Here is a 23,732-nt window from a genome sequence, read left to right on the forward strand (position 1 = left end):
AAGCACTGCCCTTGGGGATGCCAGACTAAGAATGAATATGATGGAATATATAGTAAGAAGCAGAAATTTGCGTAAACGGCATACACAATTGTATACTAACTGGAACGATGAATACAAGGAACTTAAATAAGTTTGCAAAAAGAAAGATATGCAGTCTCATCATCAGTGTTCAAAGATAAGCCGTTTAGAATTACCACGCTGCTGTCCGGGCGGGGTGTTGTGGAGGCAATCTGATGCATTGCTGATCAGATGTGTTACCAGTCACACGTCCTTGCTGCCAGTCACTCCCTTTCTTACTGAACCAAGAGCTCATTAGTACACACGGGTATCTGGTTGCCCCGCCATGCACCGCCATGCACTCAGCAGTACCACCCTCCGTGGCAGGGATGGCCGCATGCCGCCTGGGTAAAGATCGTGACTCTTGATCTGTTGGTCTTGTGTTCGTGCCCCGGCCGTAGCATCATTTGGAGGACGAATTAGGGTTTCTTGTGTATCTCTGTAGCTGAACTGCGTGACTTTACCTTTTATTTCCCATCCCTTAAAGTCTACCTCAATGCTGCTCCCCTTGCCATCGCTTTATTGTTGATTACTGACTTCATGCCGACACCCCTCCCACGGCTTTGCTAAAAAACACACTCTATCCAAGTCATTTCTAGGTATTCCAGTTTTCTAAAGCAGGAGTTAACTGGTATTTTCATCATTTCATCCCTTTCTCTGGTATCCTCTTGATTGAATAACTTTCCTTTTCCTGCTTAACCTCCTTCCAGTAACTTAAACTCTTCCATCATTGTTAAATCTTTGGGGTATCTTCGTTTAAACTTTAGGGTATACAGGTGCAGCGTGTTGCCGGCTGTCTTCAATTTTGCTTGCTATCTGTCTGCTTCATCTGAGTCAAAAGGTAAGGCTATGAAAAGAGATAGCCATTTGTATGCTCTTTTCATCACATACTCTTGAATCATATCTTTTCTGAGCTCATAGAACTGTAAGTCAGTTTCAAAAAGAGTATAGTGTCTCAATCACTTTTTTTTTACAATTATTTGCGAGCCTAATCGTTAGCATGTTTTTTTTCTCTACATTTTATCTTGTCTTCAATAAAAAGCTAAAGTTTAAGATGGACAGAGGCATAAATTACCTTATATGTGGGTGTTATTTGACGCTCCAGCCATGAAATGCTTTAATTTGCATGAAAATCAGCATTGTGGGCCATAATATGGAGAACTATGCCAAGTAAATATGGGAACTGAGAAATAATATATAATCGGTGTGTATATTCCAATTCACTATTCAAATAATAGGTACAGAACACCACTTCCTCTCCTAAAGACCTAATGCAATGATGGGCGGCTGAAAAGTTCATAGGCTGACCATGATACAGTGGTCAAATTTGACCAAATGTGGTTTTATTTTTCAACATAGTCTCCCTTTCGGTCCACACACTTCTTCCAACGGTGTTACAGCGCTTGGATCCCTGCAGTATAGAAGCTCTCTTCTTGATCCTTAAAGAAGTCTTCAACAACAGAGATGACCTCATCATCGGCTCGATACTGCTTCCATGCCAAAGTGTTTTTTTTTTTTTTTTCATGTTGGGGAACAGAAAATAGTCGGATGGTGCCAAATCAGGAGAATAAGGAGGGTGATTTCCAGTTGAAAGCCACAGTCGTACACAGCACCCATTGCAACCACAGACATGCGTGCAGGAGCATTGTCCTGATGAAGCAGCATCCCTTTCGTCAGCTTTCCAGGCCGTTTTGACTTGATTGCTTTCCGCAGCTGCCTCAGCAAATTGGCATAATATTCTCCATTGATAGTTTGACCTTTCTGAAGGTAATCGATGAACACAATGCCCTTTGCATCCCAGAAGACGGAGGCCATCACCTTCCCTGCTGATGACACAATCTTGGCCTTCTTTGGAGGGGGAGATGTGGGGTGTTTCCACTGCTTAGACTGTTGTTTGGTCTCTGGCTCGAAGTGGTGGACCCAACACTCATCTTGAGTGAGGAAACGTTCAAGAAAACCAGCTGGATATGGTTCAAAAAGTGCCAGGTTTGCCTGTGACATGACCAGCCTGGTGTGCTTTTGATCAAGCGTCAAAAGCCGTGGCACCCACCTAGCGGAAACCTTTGATATGCCAAGGTCGTTGTGTAGAATGCTCTCTACTCGTTCACGGGAGAGGCCTACAGCATTAGCTAACTGATTCACAGTTAAACGTCTGCCATCCATCACCATGTGGTGAACACAGTCAATGTTTTCTTTTGTGGTGGCTGTTGCAGGACGACCAGATCTTGGGTCATCTTCAAGGCTTTCTCTACCCCTTTTGAATTCAGCTGCCCACTTTTGCACAGTTGATTAAGCTGGAGCTTCATCCCCTAATGTAGCAACCATGTCGGCATGAATGTCCTTGGGGGCTAACCCCTTTTTCTGCAGATGGAGACACTATAAACACTTGCCTGCGCCATGACGGGCTGGGGCCGAACACCATCCAGGCCCTTCAAGCAAGCCTACCGGCGCTATAGGCGTAGACGTAAAAATAAAAAATAAAATAATAAATAAAAAAAAAAGATTTCATAACACCACGGTGAAATTTTTTATCCATCTTTGTGAAGTGGCTCTAGGTCTCCTTTTCAAAAACCTGAATTACTGTCCAATGTGAGTGTATCTGAAAAGAAACAATGCAGTTTGTATCCGAAAAAGTTAATTTAATGTATGGCTAGTTTTGTTGCTGTAGAATAACTCCTTAGTCGGCCTATCAACTTTTCAGCCTCCCCTAAAAGTGGTCATTAGCATTTTTTATTTCATTATTTAAATACTTTTTATCGTCCAGTGGTGTGTTGCTTTTTCCTTCGCTTGTAGAAATTGTCACCGACAGCGTCTCCTTCCTGCTGTGTTTGTTCCTGTCTTGTTCTTTTTGTATTATCTTTTACAATAATCCTTTTTTTTTTGCTCACCTCACGCTTTGTTTTCTTCCCCACAATTACGTTATCAAGCATGCATCGTTCTCTGTTTCCAGTCACGTCAACTTTTTTTTCTTACAGTCTTCTCCTATGTTCAGTGCCAGCAGTGTTCTTAGTTTGACCTTTAATTTAGGTTTTTAGTCAGTTACGATTTTTCATAATTTCCTTCGTTTTCTCTTAAATTTTTCAGCGTCGTTACTTCGTTTATTTTTTTGTGTGTGCCTGTAAATTTTAGCCATGGTGATTATTGGTCGTTTATTTCTACCAGTCATTTCTCTTTCTTTTCCTTGTTTTTAATTCTCCTCAAGTTGTTAGGTTTCATACGCTTTTTTCTATTGCTTAATGAACGCTTGCATGTTTGTTTACCAGTCATAATGATAATAATAATAATGATAATAATAATAATAATAATAATAATAATAATAATAATAATAATAATAATAATAATAATAATAATAATAATAATAATAATAATAATAATAATAATAATAATAATAATAATAATAATAATAATAATAAAAATAAAGCGATAATATTGATAGAAAAAAATATCATCGGGTGCCGGACTTGCCAAAACGTTGTGATATCCTATGCGTCCGCCACTCCCATCCTCGGCCGTCATCACATACTATTTTCATCTTTCCCAGGCGAGGACAGAGCAAGCAAGAGCAAGCAAAATGGTGCTCGAAAAAAAAATGCGAAGTTATAAGTATTCGAAAAGGTTAGAAATACGTTAGTTTAAGAAGTGTCGATACTATGATTTTGAAATACTCGATGTAAGGAGGTGAAAAAAAGATAGGTTGAGTGATGTCGCTTTTATTATGCACATTAGTTTATATGATGTTATAACACTCAGACTCCATAGGCCACATGATATACGTGTAATAACTTCATGTATTATTTACTGTACAACTGTCTCGTTTCTTTAAACAAGAGAAGAGGAAGGAACAAAAATCTTATTATGGCACATTCAAAGATGAGAGGAAAACACACACACACACACACACACACACACACACACACACACACACACACACACACACACACACACACACACACACACAACGAATGGTCTAATAGAAGGGACCTATATACGGAAAATAAATATAATGGGATTGGCTGGAAGAAGAACAAGATGAGGAGGCGGAGGAAGAGACACAAGAATGACAGGACAAGCAGACGGGCAGACAGACAAACGGACAGACAGACAAACGGGCAGACAGTCGCATGAGAAAATTACAATAATAAGCAAATTGGTTAAACAAACTTTGCGTGTCTCTGGTCCGACAATCTTACTGACACAACCATCTGGACAACGAACCGGCACAGTGTGTATGTGTGTGTGTGTGTGTGTGTGTGTGTGTGTGTGTGTTTCCTGACTCTAACGACCACCTGCCTCGCCCGGGTATTAGGTAAGTTGGGTATTAGTGTCAATCGCTCGAAAGGCAAAATGTACCCATGTCAGATGAGGCAACGCCCTCCTCGCCTTCTGGAAACAAGCTCTCCTCTTTTTTCCTCTTTTTCTCATCCTCTTCCACCTCTTCCTCCTCTCCTCCCCCTGCTCCTCCTCGTGCTTTACCACTTCCTCCTCATCCTCATCCTATTCCTCCTCCTCCTCGTATCAAACTCAGACGACCTCCATCTGCTGACAACTCTTAAACCTTTCTCAATTCCAGTGTTTAGCCAATTCAACATGACCACGAATCTCCTCTAATAACGCCCTTCCTATATTGAGTCTTTCGATCTCTTTTTGCTGCCGGGCTGGAAAAAAAATATAAGATATGGAAGAAAAACTGGATGTTACTTGTGTTACCGTGACGCGCAATATTTTTCTCTTATTGAATTGAGGTCGTGTCGCCATTTTTTTTCTCTCTATCTGGGTATCTATCAATCTGTCTATCTATTTCAACATTGCACAAAACAACCCAACTGTATCGTTCCTCTTAGGTAGCGTAAAATCCCTCCCATGGCCTCACCTCGCCTACACACACACACACACACACACACACACACGCACACGGACACACGGACACACGCACACACCTATCAATCGGCCTACACAGCTAGAGTCATCGATATGTCACGACTAAAGTAACATACACCAGTGGCAGTTAAAGGGAAAGGGCATGAACGAAGACGAGGAAATCTGATGAGCGTCTCGAATGGGTTTAGAGCGGACAGAGGAGTTAGTGAAAGGGTTGTAGGTATAAATAAGATTGGATACCCTGTAATGTGTGTCGGCCTACCTGCTTGTTTTAGATATGTCTTTCAACTTGTTTTTTTGTCGTTTTTTCGTCTCCCTCGCTGTCCAAGTGTTGCCGTGGTTTGATTTTTCCTTACATATTGTTTAGAAATTGTATGCTGCAGAAGTAACTATCGCCTTTTTCTTTCAATATTTTTCCTCAATCTCTTTCTCCCACTGTTATTTTTTTTCTCCCCCTCCCCCTCCTTATTTTCCATCTTCATCCCCTCTTCCTCCTCCTCCTCTTCTTTCTTCTCCTTTTTATCCTCCTCCTCCACTTCTCCTTCCCCTCCTCCTCTTCTTTCATATCCTCCTCCTCCACCTCTCTTTCCCCTACTCTTCTTTTTATTACTCTCCCCTCGCCCTTCACACTTGTTCAGTCGACCTCACGTGACGTAAGTCGGGGCCAGAACAGGTTATAGGAGAAAAAAAATAATAGAAAAAGCCTCTCGTTCTCTCATTAAATGCTTGGAGGGACGAGGTGGCTGTGAAGTTGTCCTTTATGGCAGAAACTTCATCTTAAAACAAATGAGATGAAAACCTATCACAAAACTGGAGAATTAACTCATGACAAACAGGAAATATGATGATGTTATTGAAGTCATATTTTTTTTTGTGTAGATAATTCTTAACAGCAATGTGATGTTAAGTAATTCATCAACAAACAAGGAAGCAAACTCAAGCACTCTCCACGTTTCATTGTTTATGTTTAATTTACGGAAAAAAGGGAGGAAGACGATTATTCTGTGTTTTTATTACGACTTCTTTATATGCAAATAACAGGACCTCTCGTAACACCATGGCGTGTCGCAACAGAAAAGGGAGGCACCGATTTTAAAAACTTATATTTCTGACAAGCTTCAGAAGTGTAATGATCATGTTTTTTAGGAATTCGTTACCTCTAATTTACAAAAGACTCTAGTTATAAATTTCAGTATTTTAGGAATACTGAAAGATTGCAATACTCTCCTGAGAAAAAAATGGTTAATTATAAGCTTTGTGGTGCGGTGAACAAGGTTAGATTACAAACCAGCGCGCAGACGTGGCGTGGAGTTCTTAATGTACATAGACACTACATCTTTTTTTATAATTCTGTTCTCTTATAATAAGTACTGAGTGAAAAGCGATATAATTTCCCTTGTTGACGTGTTATTAAGAATTAAGGTCCCAATCCAAACAGTATGTAATTTTTTTTAAGAGAATTCAACAGACAGACAGACGAACAAACAGAAAATAAATGCACGTATATGAGAAAGATATCTACTGCATACAAACACATTTAAAGTCAGAGATACTGAGAGGTAGACAGGGTGACTGGAAGACCAACACAGAGAAGCAAGCTTACACAAAGAATATAGATATGTTATATGGCCATAAATGTCGAAATACGTCATACATGAATACACAGATGCATACATACATGCATAAGTATGTACATACATGCATAACGCATGCATGGATTCATTCATGGGTTCATTCCATGACTTTCACAGTTTAGCGAGTTAATAGCATATGCATGCATGTATCTCGCACGCAACGCACCTCAAAAAAAATTACCGCAGGAAATATTAGTAGAAAAAAAAGCAACCAACATGTCAGAACTACCACTACGTCCAACATTAACAACAACAACAACAAAAAGAGCAACAACAACAACAACAGTCATAGTAGCAGCAGTACCAACAACAACAGCAACAAAAATTGGCAGAAAACAACAGCAATAGCAAAACTGTTCACGCCATCGTCACCGCGACCACCACCATCACCACCACCATCAGCACCACCACCACCATCACCACCACCATCAGCACCACCACCATCAGCACCACCACCATCAGCATCACCACCATCACCACCACCACCATCAGCACCACCACCATCAGCACCACCACCATCAGCACCACCACCATCACCACCACCACCATCACCACCACCCCCATCAGCACCACCACCATCAGCACCACCACCATCAGCACCACCACCATCAGCACCACCACCATCAGCACCACCACCATCAGCACCACCACCATCACCACCACCCCCATCAGCACCACCACCATCAGCACCACCACCATCACCACCACCATCAGCACCACCATCACCACCACCATCAGCACCACCACCATCACCACCACCACCATCACCACCACCCCCATCAGCACCACCACCATCAGCACCACCACCATCACCACCACCCCCATCAGCACCACCACCATCACCACCACCACCATCAGCACCACCACCATCAGCACCACCACCATCAGCACCATCATCATTGCCGCCCACTTCGTCCCCCGCACCTACATCTTCGCCACACCTACACCCACCACCACCACCATCACCCCACCACCACCACCATCACCCCCTCACCACCACCACCACCACCACCACCACAAATTATAATACACTGATGCTTTATATGTAAGTTATGTTTCCGTGTATTCTTTTTTCGGATTTAACACTTTTAGTTTCTCTCTCTCTCTCTCTCTCTCTCTCTCTCTCTCTCTCACACACACACACACACACACACACACACACACACACACATTTTTTTCCCATTTTCCAATCAGTCTTTTCCCTCCCATCTTCCACCTCCCTCCTCTCTCCCTTGACCTCTTGTTGCCTCCCTCCTTCTCCCACCTCCACCCATGTCATATTTCCAAACCTCCCTTTTCTTCCTTATACTCATCAGTAACCCCTCTTTTCCCTTCCTCCTCATCCCCTATTCCCCCAACCCCGTATCAACTGTTTCCCTCACCTCCTGTCCTCTATACTTACCATCTATGTGATACTGTGTCCTGTTGTTCTCCTTTGGTACTCTTTCCCTTTTTCCTCTTTCTTCATCCATCCCTATCCTCTCCAGTAACTATTCCGTATCCTCCTCCCTCTCTTTTCTTATCCATGCATTCACTTTCCCTTCTTCCTTCTCTTCATACCATAATTTACCCCTTCCCATATATCCTTCATCTTCTTTTATCTTTCCACCCATTTTTTCTTTCCTCCTCATCATCCCATCTCCACTTCCCCCTCCTTCCTCTTCCTTCTCTTGTCTGCTTTCCCTTCCCCCCCGCCCCCTTCCTTCCATTTCGGTGGTTTCTCTCTGATGACGTAATGAGGGATAATCTTTGGCTTAAAATTGCTTGTGTGTAAAAATATAAAGCAAAAAAAAACGATAGATAATAATGATGATAATAATAATGATATGATCGGGCACGAAATCGAGCAATTTTTTCTTTCTTTCTGCGCAGCTTAACGATTTTTTGTTCTATACTTTTTTATTATTATTTCGTGCATATTTTTTTCGTCTCCGCCCTTGAGCTTTATATATATATATATTTTCCATGCATATTCAATACCCGGGGATTGCGCGAGGATCCGTCACCCGCGTCGCCCCGCCCCGCAGGTGAGGCGCTAAATTGCAGGTGCGTCAAGGTGCACGGGCGAGGAGATACACCGTTGTCCCGCGCCCCGAAAAAGAAAAAAGAAAAAAAAAAGAAAGATGAGTGTATATATAATTAAATTAAATGCTTCCCGACCACCTCAAGGAAAGAAAACGTAAATGAAAATGAAAAATAAGTTACGTATATATAGAATAACTTAGCCAGTGGGTAAATTAAACAAAACGAAGCTCAAATTAAATGAAGAAAAAGATAAATGAGTGTATATATAATTAAATTAAATGCTTCCCGACCACCTTAAGTAAAGGAAACGTAAATACAAACGAAAAATAACTTAACTATACAAAAACACTTAACCAATGAGTAAATGAAACAAAATGAAGATCGAATGAAATAGAAAAAAAAGGTACGAGGAAGAAAATTAAATATAAATAAAAGAAAATTAAAACACTAACACTAGTAAGAGGAGACGAAACGGAGATACAAGCATGTGTGAACTGACGTAAATAAAACAAATTTAATAAACATCAGGAATATAATAGAACTTAAAGTAGCTGAAAAATAAAGATAAAAAGCAAGACAACTAAATACTAAATACAAAGAAAGGAAAATCTGAAGAAAATGAACTAACTGAAAACTGAAATATAACAGACTAAACCCACTTCCATTGATTTATTGTTCATCATTATTGGTATTATTATTATTATTATCATTACTATTTTATCATCATTATTATTGTTGCTCATTATACTACAATTATCACTATCATTATCTTCACTATCACTGCCCTCAAACTCATCTTCACCATCATCGTCATCGTCATTTTCTTTTGCATCTTTCCATCACTTTCTTTTCATATCTCACGTTTTTTTTATCATCATTTTCTTCTACCTCTCTTCTTTTCTTTCGATGATGATGGGAATGATGGAGGAGGAGGAAGAGGAGGAGGACGAGGGCAAGGACGAGAAGGAGGAGGAGGAGGAGGAGGAGGAGGAGGAGGAGGAGGAAGACAAAAACTGGAGAGAAAAGGAATCGTGGGTCCATATCGAGCGACTGTAATGACGCAGGTTGATGAGAGAGAGAGAGAGAGAGAGAGAGAGAGAGAGAGAGAGAGAGAGAGAGAGAGAGAGAGAGAACGTAAACCAAACATAAAAGACGAACAGAAGATAATGACTTGGAGGAAGAGGAAGAGGAAGAGGAAGAGAAGGAGGAGGAAGAAGACGAAGTAGGAGATAAAAAAAATAAAAGAGGAGGAAAATTAGCGGGATAAGGATATAAAGACTTCCAAATGTAAAGAAAATAAAAAAAAACGAGAGGGGTGGATGAAGCTGCAGAGAGGGAAGAGGAAGAGGAAGAGGGAGAAAGAGAAAGAAGGAGAGACAAAAGAAGAAGAAGGGGAACACAGGATTAATTATAGGAAGAAGGAGAGGGAGAATGGAGGAAAGGAGGAAGAGTGGAGACAACGCTTTCATGTTACAAAGAGATGGAGGAAGGGAGGAGGAAGTAGGGGACGAGGAGGAGGAGGGGGAGGAGGAGGAAGATAATCATAAGAAGGAGAAGGAGGAGGAGGGGAGGAGGAAGAGATGATGGTGGTGGTGGAAGGAAAATGAGGAAGGAGCGGAAAACTGGGGTATATTGACAGAAGGAGGAGGAGGAGGAAGAGGAGGAGGAGGAGGAGAAGGAAAGGAGGAAGTTTTACTGCCAAACATCCTCCATTTTGTGAAAGGAAGTGAGACGCCATTTTCCTGCTTCCTTAAACACACACACACACACACACACACACACACACACACACACACACACACACACACACACACACACGCATGCACCGCTCATTTCACCATGCAAAGAAAGCGCCGTTCATTAAGAAAAAAAAAGATTTAAGGCCTGAGGTAAAAACCCAGAAACACACACACACACACACACACACACACACACACACACACACACACACACACACACACACACACGCACATGCACGCTCACGCTTCATGGATATCTAGGTCAAAAAATGTTGGCATGCACTTAATAATTCACTTGCCTGTATGCAGACGTCTTTTTTTTTTCCTCCTACGCCTGGATTTTGCCTTGCCCATTAGAGCCCCGCCTCGGCCCATGCACCTGGCTCCCGAGAACTCACCTGACCCAGCGAACGCCGCCTTTGTTTGGCCTCACTGATTAAAAAGGGAAGGAAAAAAAAACGAAGTAATAAGAAAAAGAAATTAAATGCAACGGACAGAAAAGACGAAGGCAAACACGTAATGAAGGAAGGAAAAGATGAGAGAGAGAGAGAGAGAGAGAGAGAGAGAGAGAGAGAGAGAGAGAGAGAGAGAGAGAGAGAGGTTAGAGTAGGAAATAACACACACACACACACACACACACACACACACACACACACTAGACTGCACAAACACAACGATCAACCAAAAAAAAAAATACACATAAACAAACAACAAGAGTCAGACAAACCCACAACGAACCAAAACGACAGCTCAAAAAAAAAAAAAACGTGAATGAAAAAAGAAAACGAAGATGAAGAAAACGGGAATCCACCTTCGAATGCGTTAAGGAAAATGAGAAAAGAAGGAAAGGGAGATATTTTGCTGTAAGTTGATATCCTTCGCTCCTTTATTTGCATCCTTTCATCCCTCGAGTGTGTGTTCGCGCCTCACGGGTCCCTCCATCCCCTCTCCTCTCCCCTCATTCCCTTATAGATCGCCCTCACTACCTTATATTATGTCCCCTTCACGTCTCCCTGGCTCCCCTCGTCCCCTCTTTTATTTGATTTCCCTTTCCTACGATTCCTTGCCATTGCTCCTGCGTCCCTTATTCGTTCTCTCATTGGTCTGCGCTGCTTCTCTTATTCCATTTGTCATTCCTCCTCTTTTTCGTCCGCCATTCCACCTCCTCCTCCTCCTTCTTTCTCTTATTCCTCCTTTCCTCCCCTACATGCAGTCTTCTTCACCTACCCTCCCCCTCTCCCTCTTCCTCCGCCTCCTTTTCCTTTACAGCTGCACTCTTTCTCTCCCCCTCTCTCCCTCCCTTTCTTCCTCTCTCCCTTCTTCTCTCCATCTATCTTTCCGCACCTGTTTCCATTTACCTCTTTCCCCCTTTTTTTTATCTCTCCTTCTGCTTTTACATCTGCCTCTCCCCTATTTCACCTCCCCATCATCCCCTTCTCTTCCCATATCCTCCCCTCTTCCCCCTCTTCCTCCTCCTCCTACTTCTCCTCCCTCCTCCCTGCCTTCCTCTACCTTTCCATTCAGAGGAACATGCATAGGGGAGTAGGAAGGCAATGGTCAGAGGCGGTGAAAATTTGCAATGCCTTACCTTACTTTGCCCACCCTTGCCCTTCCCTACCTTTCTCATCCTCCCCTCCCTTCACAGTTATCTCTCCCTCTCTCTCCCTCTATCTAACCATATGTCGTTTCAATTATTCTCCCTTGCTTCTTACCTTCCCCTTCCTACCCATACGCTTTCGTCCTTCTCCTCCTCCTCTTCCTCCTCCTCCTCTTCCTCCTCCTTCTCCTCCTTGCCCACCCATACACACCAGAGTCTATTTCATTAACACCTGTGGGCTGTTAATTTATCCTCACCTGAATTGCTCTTTTAATTACACCTACCTAACTACCTATACCTCCCTCCTCCCTCTTGCAGCATCCCTCCGGCACCTCACCTCTTTATCTCCTGCTTTCTCACGGTCCTTCCATCCCTCCTTCCCTCCCAGCTTCCCTCAGGTGTTCACACTCTACATTCAATTAATCAGACGTACCTGTAAAATAGCACGTGGTTAAAAAGGTAGTGCAGAATTTTATTAATGAGGCCTCAGGTGTTAATTATCCCAGGACCAAATGAGTGTAGATTATCGCAGCCTAATGACACGGCAGCGAGAGAGAGAGAGAGAGAGAGAGAGAGAGAGGAGAGGAGAGGAGAGGAGAGGAGAGGAGAGGAGAGGAGAAAGCAAATGGAGGATCATACACTTTAAGAATATCAAGGAAGAAATATAAATGGATAAAGATGCTGCAGACAGAGAAAGGATGATTGAGTAAATAAAATGGATGGAAAGGAAGAATTAAAGATAGAGAGAAGAGATAGACTACAAATGATATGAAGGAAGAGGAGGAGGAGGAGGATTAAAGCTGGGATCATCTTTACTCGGGGTAGAAAAATAGGAGATGAGGAGAAAGATGTATGCATTATTAGGAACGAAAAAGGAGGAAATAGAAAAAAGATCTGAGGTAATAGAGAGAGAGAGAGAAGAGAGAGAGAGAGAGAGAGAGAGAGAGAGAGAGAGAGAGAGAGAGAGAGAGAGAGAGAGAGAGAGAGAGAGAGAGAGAGAGAGAGAGAGAGAGAGAGAGAGAGAGAAGTGTATAACATAGAAAGTGAATGAAGAAAAGAAAACCAAATAAACGGAAAAAGAACAGAAAGAAAGATTGGACTGGAAACTAAGGGAGGAGGAAGAAAAGAGGGAGGAAGAGGATGCCAAGTCAAGATTGAATAGGAAAATGAAGTAGGGAGAGGAGGAGATGGAGGAGGAAGAGGAAACTTAGAAGAAGAAGAAAAAAAGTAATCATTATATAAAACAATTGATAAGGGAGAGAAGGAGGAAGAAGGGAAGAAGAAGGAAGAGGACGTCAAGTCAAGATTAGATAAGAGAATTAGTAAGAGAGAGTAAGAGAAGAAGGAGAAGAAAGAGAAGAAGGTAGAACGTCAAGATGAGTATGAGTAAGGGAAAGAAGAAGAAGAGAAGAAGATGGAAGAGATGAAAGAGGAGGACAACTCAAGATTAGATAAGAGAATTAGTAAGAGAAAGTAAGAGAAGAAAGAGAAGAAGGGAGAACGTCAAGATGAGTATGAGTAAGGGAAAGAAGAAGAAGAAGAGAAGAAGATGGAAGAGGACAAGTCAGGATTAGATAAGGAAATGAATAAGTGAGAGGAGGAGGAGATCAAGGAGAAGGAGGAGGAGGAGGAGGAGGAGGAAGAAGAAGACGAGGAGAAGTAGCAGTGTGGTGACAAGGACGCGCTAGATCCAATTAAAACTTAGAACTCATTAACTTGATTATTTGATTAGACAAGAGACCTGATGAAACCACGTGTGTGTGAACCGCGGCGAAGGGACCCATACATTAGCCAGGCCTCTTCCTCTTCCTCTTCCTCTTTCTCTTCCTCCTCCTTTTACTCCTCATCCTGCTTTTTTTTCATCCTTTTTCTCCTCCCAGTTTCAGTTATTTTTATTTTTTATCATTTTCTGCCTCCAAATCTATGTCGACCAAGCTCTTTACATGTGTGTCTTATCTATATATGTTTCTTCGTGTTCTCCTTCTTCCTCTTCCTCTTTATCCACCTCCTCATGCTCATTCTCATTATTCATCTTCGTCCTCCTCCTTCTCCTCCTCCTCCTCCTCTTTATCATTGTCCACCTCTTCCACTTCAGTTTATTTTCTCTTTATCTGTTTTCCACATGCATGAAGAATAACTGACTTATCTATTCCGTTGGTTCACGCCTGAATTAATTTCCCTGCCCTGTTCTATGCTTGTTTAATTCTATTTGATCGTGAAGTGTCTAATTCTATTTTTGCTGTAGTGTTTTTCTTCGTTACGCCCTTGCTCACGAACATTATCTAGCATAGTTTCCCTTCACGGTTCACTTCGTCCTGGGTTGTAGAGGAGTTGTTTAATGCAGCCAGCCAGAAATAGGTACTGAAGAACATGTAATTCGCAATGCATGATTAGTGATTAGGTAGTAAATGTTGCAGAAGGTTTTTGAGTGTTGTTGGCATATACACACATAATCATTAGTATTACCTTTTTTAACATTGTCATCATTATAATCAGCACGTACTTTTAGAGGTTCGCGCATCATTCATACCTGCTATAAGAACATCCACAATCCACATTCACCCACGCATAGAAGGCTAACCCACACCAGTGCATATATAACCCACCCGGAAGCTCCACACCCATACATCCATAATTCATACAAACAAACACACACACACACACACACACACACACACACACATAGTCTTCAGTGTGAGTCTTCAGCGAACACCTGCAGTGGATAGACATGTTGCGATTGCTCCTTCCTTCCTCCCCCGTCCCCCTCAGCCATTAGCGAGGACAAAGTTGACAGCAACCCGCTCTATCTGCCGCCGTCATCTGAACTGCAGTCTTTTTTCTTCCCCGCGTGGTCGTGCCGGACGGAGTTGGTGTGCGTTCTTGGAATAACTCTAAGCTACCTCGTCCGTTGTCTCGTGGAAGTAACGTGACCATAGACAGGAAGGGTTATTTTTTACAGCATTCCAGCGTTACTTTATAGGGATTTTACGTCGCGATGCTATACGTGGAATGAAACCGAGCATTATTTTAAGCATTCCAATACCTTCGTCTGCAACCTTCCCTGCGTCGTGGTGAGCGGGAATCGTTGTATCTCCCCTAGTCTATATTTTTGTAAAGTATAAGAGCTATATTGTGTTCTGTTCACCTCGTTATATTAATCTTTGTTTATGTGTTTGTGTGAGGATAAGACATAACAGGAAGGTATTGTTTTAAAGCATTTCCCTTCATCTTCCTCACCCTCTTCCTCGACCCCTTGCTCATGCCGCCGGGTCTTTATCTGTTCTGTTATCTTCGAAGTGAGAACATGGAGAGACGCGTGCATAGTTTCTTTATAGTACCAAGAAGCAGTCCATTACTCGCTCGTGGGTAAGTGCTGCGTCTGTTAGTTGGAATTATTAGTATCTTCCCCGCATGCCAGATTCTTTTTTTAGGAGAGCCATTGTATTTCTCAAGGTATGCAGTTTCGCGTTTGCACTTAGCCCGACCAGACCTGCACCGCGAATAATAGTATGGGGCTAGTAAGCTCTTTGTATGCAGAGGCGGCGTCCCGTCTTTGTTTCTGAAGGAAGTTATGGCGAATAAAAACGAAAACGCCAACGGTCCACCACCAAGGGAACATAAGTCTGCCGCAGCGACAGTCACGCCCACTGCATTGCCTTGAGCCAGAGGACAAGCAAAGGCGTTGTACTGGGGGTGTTATATTAGTACAGACTGCGTGCTGTAAGCCTGCCTCAAGGATATGTCGCTTGCTAAGGTTAACTGTCTGAAGTATGTGGTAAGGATGTGATCTGGATGTGATGGAATACTGAAGTTCTATATGGCTTTCTGAAGGATGTGGCGCTTGTTAGAGATAAATATAATGGTGTGCTGTAAGCCTTCCTAAATTATGTGGCACTTATTAGAGATAGATAATGGTGTACTGAATACCTACCTACAGGATATGGATGGTTGTTGGTAAGGATAAACTAATGGGGCGCTGTATGTCTATCTAAAGAATATAAGTGCTTGCTAAGGATAAGAAGTTGTTCAATTTTAAAAGCTATGATTGTGACCCTCCTCATTTCTGTTCCTATCATGGCCCAGCTCCTACATACCATTACCACCCTCTTTCAGTTTCATCCTTTTCTTCAATCCCTGTATCTTAAGCGCCGTTCTTCGTCTTGCTGAGAGAACACACTACAGATATAAGAACCAGTGCTACAAAACCGGCCCCTGGATATCCTAACGACAAGAAAAAAAAACGAAAATGGTTCTTTTTTTTACGGCATTCTGCGCTGACAAGTCATTTATACAAGTCATCATTAAGCCTAAGTCGTTAAGTTGTGGTATTAATCCAGTCAGTGCGATGGGCGTTACAGAAGAGTAGTTCAGAGATAAAAAAAAAATTACCCAACAAGTCTTATGATGTAGGCAGTTAGTTATTTTCATACTATCTCCTCTTATTAGGTCGTGTTCTGCTTTTAATCAATATACAGTCATAAATTAGAGGGTTTTGAGAGAGAGAGAGAGAGAGAGAGAGAGAGAGAGAGAGAGAGAGAGAGAGAGAGAGAGAGAGAGAGAGAGAGAGAATGGGAAGTACGAGCAAAGAAAATGGGAAGGAGAGACATAGAAGGCGGAAGAGGAGAGAAACTTTAGGAGAGAATGCAAGGGAGTTACAAGTTAAGAGGCAAGACGAAGAGGGGAACAGACAGCAGAAGACATGCGTGCGAAGGACTGTGTAGTAGTAGCAGTAGTAGTAGTAGTAGAAGTAGTAGTAGTAGTAGGAGGAGGAGGAGGAGGAGGAATAGTATAGCGTGGGCAGTTAATAATTCCCAATCAAAAAGAGATGTGATAAGAAAGTAAAGGTAAGAAAGAAGAGTAGAAGGAGAAGGAGAAGGAAGAGGCGAAGGAGGAGGAGGAGAACCAGGAGAAGGAAAAGGAGGAGGAGATAAAGGTGGTTTTGTGATACTGCTGATGTTGCTGTCGTTATAATTGTTGCTGTCATTATTGTTGTTGCTGTTGATGAAGGGGATGGAGTGTGTAGTAAGAAGGAGGAAGAAGAGAAGGAAGAACCAGTGAAGGAAATAACTGTGAATGGTATTTTTTCTTGCCCATCCGTCTTGTCTCCTCTATTTCTTCATGCTCTTCGTTTCCTTAACATATTCTCTTCATCATCAAACGCTTCCTCTCCTTCCCTTTCACCCCCTCTCTCTCTCTCTTTTTCTCTTTCTCCATCTTGTTCCTTCGTTCTTCATCTCATATATTTCCATTTTCTTCCTCGTTCCATTTTCCTGACTGCCTATTTCTCTTTCTATTTCCCTCCTTTCTTTTCCATGTCTTCCTCATATGCTTCGTTTTTCTCCTACCGGCCTCTTGCAAACTCCTACGTTCTTATGCTCTCACCCTCTTCCTGACTATCAATTTCTCTTTCTCTCTGTCTTCCTCCATCTTTCTGCATCTCTTCACCTCATTCACTTTCTTTCTCTCCCTTTTCCTTTTTTTTCCTGACTCCCTCTCCCTCTCTCTTCCTCTTGTCTCTCCTTCCACTTTTCTCCTTCCCACTGCAGCTTCTTCCTCTCTCTCCCTCTCTCACTTATCCTGCCTCTCTTTCTCTCTCTTCTCTCTCCACCTCCTAATCTCACCCTTGGCGGAGGAACCCTGACCTTCCCCTCCACACCTGTGCCCTCCACGTGCCCTTCCCTTGTCACGCTTCCACCCTTCCTCCTCACCCTCGCCCCTCGGCCAACACAAGTGGAGAAAAATGAGTCTTTCTTCTCCGAGCTTCGTTTTATCCGCTTAGCTTCCTCCACTTCTCTCTTCTCTTTTTTTTTTTTTTTTTTTTCTCTTACATTCGTTCTCCTTATTTTTTATTTATTTCGCTCTCTCTTGTTTTTCAGTTTTATCTTTTTCTCTCATCTTTCTGCTTCTCTTTTTAGTTTATTTTTTTCATCACTTCCTTGGTTTTCTTTCTTATTTTTTTTCTTTTGTTTTCCCCCCTTTTATATTGCCTTTTTCTCTCTCATTACAAGACACAAAAGAGACTGCACTTTAAACTATCGCAAAAACAAATTCATATTGCCTTTTTCTCTCTCATTACAAGACACAAGAGCTACTGCACTTTAAATTATCGAAAAAACAAATTCATATCGCCTTTTTCTCTCTCATTACAAGACACAAGAGCTACTGCACTTTAAATTATCGAAAAAACAAATTCATATCGCCTTTTTCTCTCTCATTACAAGACACAAAAGAGACTGCACTTTAAACTATCGCAAAAACAAATTCATATCGCCTTTTTCTCTCTCATTACAAGACACAAAAGAGACTGCACTTTAAATTATCGCAAAAACAAATTCATATCGCCTTTTTCTCTCTCATTACAAGACACAAAAGAGACTGCACTTTAAACTATCGCAAAAACAAATTCATATTGCCTTTTTCTCTCATTACAAGACACAAGAGCTACTGCACTTTAAATTATCGAAAAACAAATTACGCACATTGAAGAAGAATAACCTAATCTAGAGTCACGTGATCGTCAAAGAAACTGGGTTGATTATCCTGATCGAAAAGGTGATTAAAAAAGCCTTGATCATCGTTCTAGTCCCTTAACAACGTGTAGCAACGATATGAAGAAAATACAACCTGTTTCTTGTATTACTGCAATCCACATTATGTATTGCCTGTGGATCGGGATGACGTGTTCCTCCCTTCTCCTCTGCAGTGTATTTTTGTAACAACTAGCTCTCCCCCCGAAACTGACCTCTCTTTTGGCCACTCCTCTCAACTCTTTTTTTTATACGAGCAGTGATTTGCGGGGATTTTTTCATTATTATTTTCTCTTCTTTATCCCTGAGTTGTTTCCTTTACTGTAAAAAAAATGAAAATAAAGAATAAAACATCAATCAATCAATCAATCCATTTTCCTCATGTGTGCTCAGTAAATGGAGTAATTTCTGCGGTGGATGTATGAAGCATTCCAAGGAAGTTTATAAATGCTCGTGGTCATAGGCACAGAAAAAGAGCTGAAACAGAAGACACACAACCGTAACCATAAGTGTTTCATATTACCTTTCATCACTGCTTAGGAGGTGGAGAGAGAAGAGAGAGAAAGGGAGGCAGGATAAGTGAGAGAGGGAGAAAGAGGAATAAGCTGTAGTGGGAAGGAGAAAAGTGGAAGGAAAGACAAGAGGAAGAGAGAGGGAGAGAAGGAGTCAGGAAAAGGGAGAAAGGGAGAGATAGAAAGTGTATGAGGTGAAGAGATGCAAAAAGATGGTGGAAGACAGAGAGAAAGAGAAATTGATGGTCAGGAAAAGGGCGAGGAGGAGAAAAAGGAAGCATATGAGGAAGAAATGGAAAAGAAAGGAGGGAAATAGAAAGAGAAATAGACCGTCAGGAAAATGTTGAGCACTCCATCGTTCTTGGCCATACATACGCTCTCTTGTGGTAGGGATGAGATTTACGACAGCTGCTTAGGGCTCAGAAGAGAATATGGAGAGGAAACCGTAAGAAAGCACGAGTGGCAGACAGCGACGGGTAAAGAGATAAGGGGAGAACCATAAGAACCTCGGAGTGGCAGGCAGTTACGAGCTAAAATAAAAAAAAGGGAGGATGGAAGAGTAAGAAAGTTTGAGTGGCAGGCGGTGCAAGTTATGAGACGAAGAAGGAGGGCGAACATAAGGATCCGTGAGTGACAGGCAGTGGCAAGGGAAGGAGAAAGAGGGAGGAACATAACGTTACAGGAATGGCAGGTGTTACGAAGCAGTTAACCTTTGCTTCCCCTTGTGGTTGTTTGCTTTAGTAATTCAGTGAAATAATAACTTTTGTGGGCCTGACTGGGAGGTGGTGATGGCCTTAGTGAATTGGCTGAGAAGTAAGAGAACAAATGATGCAGAAAACCCATTCACTTGAGACTTAGAGAAGGTACAAGAGGAACCTTAAACTGATCTACATGTAATTTACGACAGTCTTCCTTCCTACACTTAAACCCTTACTGTTGTTACAAGAGTAGGATAGAAAATGGAGTGTGAGACGAGGAGAGAGAAAAAGATAGAGACCGACAGACAGACAGAGAGCTCCATCCAAAACAAAGCCGGGTTAAAAGAGGAAAGATACCACACGAGTTAAGGAAGACAGACAGGTGAGTGTAGCGAGCCACCTGTCCTGCTGCGAATTATAAGGCAAACTAGAGGAGAGAGAAAAGAAAAAATACAACCTGACCACATATACGGCCAAAACCAATACACCAAGTCAAGATTGCAAAAAGGATTAAAAAAGGTTAGAGTGAAGAGAAATTATCCCTCTTACGTATTCGGTGAGGTTTAAAGTGACCAACAACAACCGATGCCAAAGTAGAAAAAATAAAACTTCTGTAAATGGTTGGTGTCGCTCGCCGGTTCGTCAGACTTGCAGCAAATCTGACACCTGCCTCTCTTGGGTGTGATTGTTTTAAATGTTTGCGAGGGAGATTCTGATACGAGGAAGTGAAGCTGTGAATGAGCAGAAGGAGGAAGAGGACAAGGAGGAGGAGATGTAAGAGAAAATGAAGAAGAAGAAACAAAAGAAGAAAAATAATAGAAAAAAAAATGAGATGTTGAAGAAGAAGGGGATGTAGAAGAAGAAGAAAAAAAATAAGAAAGAAAAGGAAGAAGAAAAATTAGAAGATTTAAGTAGAAGAAAAAAGAAAAGAATACGAGGAAATATTAAAAAGACGGAAGTGGAGTAGACAGAATGTAAAAGAGAGAGGAAAGTGAAAATTTTAAAAAGAAAAGAGGAAATTAGAAAAGAAGAGAAGGAGGAGGAGGAGGAAAAAGGAAAAGAGAATAATTCATTCATCTGATCTTTATTCATTGGAAATAGCAGTTTCAGAGAGAGAGAGAGAGAGAGAGTGTACAATGTAAGAACAACAAGGAAGTTTATACAATATAATGGAAGTTTGTATTTCCTTTTCATTTCCTCTCTCACTCTCTCTCTCTCTCTCTCTCTCTCTCTCTCTCTCTCTCTCTCTCTCTCTCTCTCTCTCTCTCTCTCTCTCTCTCTCTCTCTCTCTCTCTCTCTCTCTCTCTCTCTCTCTCTCTCTGTGTGTGTGTGTGTGTTGATTCCTCATTGATATTATTGTTCTTGTTGATGTTTTTTGCTCTTCTATTGGTTGATATTATTGATGTTGTTTTGTTTTGTGTTCAGACTTTTGTGTTCTCGTTCAGGGGCGTCCAGTGTTGCTTGTTTACGGCTGGTGTGATTTTTTTTTCCTGATATCTCTCGTACGGCAGGAAAAAAATCGTGCCTGTTTTGCTCTTATTGCTTCCACTATTACATTTACAGTAACAACAAAAACAACAGAGAACAGTAATTACAACAACAACAACAACTACTACTACTACTACTACTACTACTACTACTACTACTACTACTACTACTACTACCACCACTACCGCTACTACCACCACCACACCTTTCCTCTTGTTCAGTGAATGCCTTATGTTCTCCTGGGCCTCCTTCCTCCACGTGTACTCGCTCTCTGCTCAGTTTACAAGCATAAGCGTTAGCAGATTCACTCTTGTCTTAGCATTAGTATTTTTGAGCATGTAGATATTTTGGATATGGAGATGCTAAAATAATATACATAATTAAGATGATAAGGATTGTATGATTACTTCTTAATCGCAACAATGAATAATATTAATAAATGCACAAATAGATGATATAATAAATGATAGAAATAGTGATGTTAGTAAGCATTTGAGTAATAGAAATAATAATAGTAATAATGACAATAATGATTCGTGTTACCGATACATAAATGCAGCAAGTAAGAATATGTTTTTATCTCCTTTTCCAACTTCAAAGTAGCCCAAACTCTCTTCGGCAATCCTAATAAGAAAAATAAATAGAAAAAAAACGAGTTACCTGTGCTATAAAAACTCATTTACACAGGTATTTTGCAGCCCAGACTTAGACATTAGACAAAACAGAAAACTAATAAACACCCATTGAATCAATTACGAACAGTCCCATCACGTAACAAAAGAGTCGGGGGGGGGCGTGAGGCGAAGGGCAGAAAAAAAAACGGTGATACTTTTGATTAGCTGAAAAATATTTATGATGACCCGTTTTTTCCTCTCTTTCTATGAGGATGTTCTCTGTTCTTTGTGTCCTCCGCTGGCCCCCCACCAGCTGAACTAAAAAAATGTCTCTATTGCAAGCTGAAAACAAATACCATAATTAATGAGGCACAAATTAATAGTAAACTCTTTTCATGTACAAGCAACCTAACGGAGTCCCATCACCAGCATCACCATCACCAATAACACCATAACCTCGCCGAAACCATCATCACAGGACTATTCACTTCTCTACATCATACCGTCATCACCACTGCCACCATCACAGCGGCACCATATCAGCCCTCGCCGAAACCATCATCACACAGCTATTCACCTCTCTACATCATACCGTCATCACCACTGTCACCATCACAGCGACACCATATCAGCCCACGCCGACACCAGCACCACACGACTGTTCACCACCCTTCATCACACCATTCACCAAACACCATTTTCTCAGTACCCTCCGCTTACTCTCCTTATTCTGTACCTTTTGCTTAAACAATAGCTCTTAATACTCACCCTGTTCACCCCTTGACTTACCGAGAAGTGAATAATGGAAATAATAATTAGAGAAAAATACAAATAATAATAATAATTGTAATAATAATGATAATAATGATGATAGTTATATTACACCTAAATGTATACTGTTATGTGAGAGAGAGAGAGAGAGAGAGAGAGAGAGAATTTCAAACATTCATTTTGTACACATTTTCCTGTTTGTTTCCTGTTCACCATTTTCTTTCCACGCTGCTTCCGGTGTCTTGCGTTTCCTGTTGTTGTCGTGTGTGTGTGTGTGTGTGTGTGTGTGTGTGTGTGTGTGTGTGTGTGTGTGTGTGTGGTGCTATCTTATTTCAGTTTTATTTTTTCCATGTCTCTCTCTCTCTCTCTCTCTCTCTCCTGATGACCCGTTTCCTGTGTAGTTCTGTGGTCGTCTTTATCTCTTCATTGATATGCTAAGACCAACCCCCTGTGTCTCTCCTTCCCTCCTTGCTTCCCTCCGTCCCTCCCTTCCTATGCCCTCCCTACCCATGCTCTGCCCTGCCCTTCCTCCTACCTTCATATCTATAGTTCCTGTCTCCCACCTGTATTATCCCACACACTCACACACCTGCTCGTTTGTATGTTTGCTTAAGTGTGCATGTGTGTGGGTGGGTATGAGTGTACAAGGTATTCTAAGTGCATTTTGCGGCTCGATTCGCGTTCCTGGCGCTCTCGTGAAACCAAAATGAGAAGGTTGGAATATGTAGCGAATCCCCCTCTCCCTCTCCCTCCCTCCCTTCCCTCCTTCACTCGCTCTTTTCGTTCCTCCACACTCCCTTCTTCCCCGCCCTCCATTCCTATTATTTTTTCTTCAGTCCATCTCTATCTATTCCTCACTTCCTGTTCTCCGCCTTCATCCATCTTCACCTGCCCATCTCGTGACCTCTTCTTCCTGTCCCTCGCCGTCCTCATCTTTATTGCCTCGCCCTGTCTGTTTCTCTTTCACATTGTCTCTCTGTCATCCTGCTTCCTCTCTCCTGTTCCTTTTCTCTTTCTCTTGTTTGCTTTCTATTTCTGTTCTCTTTGTCTTTCTCTTGCATTTCCCCTCTTTGGTGTTTTCTCTCTCTCTCTCTCTCTCTCTCTCTCTCTCTCTCTTTGCCAAAGAAAACACCTGGCAGAGAGAGAGAGAGAGACTGACACATAGACAGACAGATGGGACGACATAGTAAAT

General features: G+C 41.8%; 1 long non-coding RNA gene across 5 annotated transcripts in view; it reads left to right on the forward strand.

The window, feature by feature from the left end:
• LOC127000042 (uncharacterized) overlaps window positions 1–23,732 on the forward strand; it is a 257,073-nt gene that overhangs the window by 146,850 nt on the left and 86,491 nt on the right. The window lies entirely within an intron of this gene.

The sequence above is a fragment of the Eriocheir sinensis genome, chromosome 17 (genome assembly GCF_024679095.1).
Source record: "Eriocheir sinensis breed Jianghai 21 chromosome 17, ASM2467909v1, whole genome shotgun sequence".
Taxonomy (NCBI): domain Eukaryota; kingdom Metazoa; phylum Arthropoda; class Malacostraca; order Decapoda; family Varunidae; genus Eriocheir; species Eriocheir sinensis.